The sequence below is a fragment of the Limulus polyphemus genome, unplaced genomic scaffold, assembly GCF_000517525.1.
Source record: "Limulus polyphemus unplaced genomic scaffold, Limulus_polyphemus-2.1.2 Scaffold227, whole genome shotgun sequence".
NCBI lineage: Eukaryota > Metazoa > Arthropoda > Merostomata > Xiphosura > Limulidae > Limulus > Limulus polyphemus.
In genome coordinates this window covers 494,339-495,939 of record NW_013665837.1, presented here as the reverse complement: position 1 = coordinate 495,939, position 1,601 = coordinate 494,339, and positions in this window count along the sequence as shown.

Below are 1,601 nucleotides of genomic sequence, written 5' to 3'. Positions count from 1 at the left end.
GGATGCGAACCCGCGACCCGCAGATTGCGAGTCGAGCGCCTTATCCACCTGGCCATGCCGGGCCAACAAGTGAAGTATTTTGAACTGATTTGTATCGTTGTTTACGCAAATAATGAGCTCAAATACTTGAGGAATGTGTATTGTTTTAAAAGCGCTAAGTGATGATGAAAGTGATTGCTATTGTACAGTAGACTATCTGTCATAACATTACTAAACTGTATTTCATAAACTATTAGGTAAGCATTAAATGTTTAATGTACGAAAATCATAAATATCCTAAGCAGTGGACTTGTAGCTAATGTTCGCAAACTTTCGAAGATAAGTTTAGAGCTGTTACTGTCACCAGTGTAAACATTTCTTATTTCTCATCTTCTAGAAAGTCCTTGTTGAAAATACAATTAACATTTCCATAACTTGATGACAATTACATTTTATTCCAGCCTTTATTTAATTTTTTTTATTATTGCAATTTTCTCGATAGGCAATAAGCAACTGATGCCAAAAGAAGCGGCTACGGCCTTTGAAATTTTAAGAACATTTGATAAAAATAATTATGCGCAAGATAGAAACACTGGTAATATCCACATAAGTGGACAAAGAGTTTTCTAGAAGATAACTATTTTTATATATATCTATTTCCGTAAAAATAGGCTTAAAAGAAGTGCAGCCAAAACTATTTAAATAAAGTGAGACGATTTTTAAGCGAAACATAACTACGCAAAAATTAATTCAGTTTCCAGATCCAAGTTAAAACATCATTTCTTAATTCTTTCTCTTCTGCGATTACGTAGGGCACTCTGACTATAAGAAACTAAAATTATCTAAATATTCATTTGTTTTGGAAAATCTGATTTAGATTTTGTATGGTGCTCTTTCAGCCCCTGGACGAGTAAAAGCTTTGATAAACTTTAAACGCACTTTTCTTGTTGTTCATCAGCAGGTTTCTTCGTTTCTAGAAAATAATAGTAACAATCGAAACATTAAATCTTAGAAAGTGACCTGGAAATGAAAAGTAAGGCTTATATCTACTCTTTCAAACCTACAATAATTTCATCATATGAGTCTTGTGAAAATGGCACGTGAAAAATTAATTCATTATATATCTCAGAAATTTGTTTCTTGACATTTTTTATGTTGTTAGATTTTTTTCTGCTCGATAGAGATATTTTGAGCTTTTCATTTCTTTATAAATTTCTAAATATTTACCATTGCTTGTTCTGAAAGTATTTTTATTGAAAGTTTCTTTGAAAAATGCTTATTTTTGTTTGTAATGATGTATGTATTAGGTCGTCAAGAAATTAATGTCACTTTTTTTAGGTTGAAGAACTCTAACAACTTATATATCAAAATAAAACATTTATTATATGAGATAGTCTCCATTCTTATGGATGATGCTTTTCCATCTTACAATCAAGTTTTTAATGCCCTGATTAAAGAAATCACTTGGCTTTGAAGCAAAAAACATTTCAATGTCCTCTTTAACACCTTCCATATTTGCGTACGTTTTCCCATTAAGATCGTGTTGCAGCGAACAAAAAAGATGGTAAACTGATGGTGCCAGTGTAGTTCGTCAGTTCCATGAAGGTATGATGGCAAGAGTG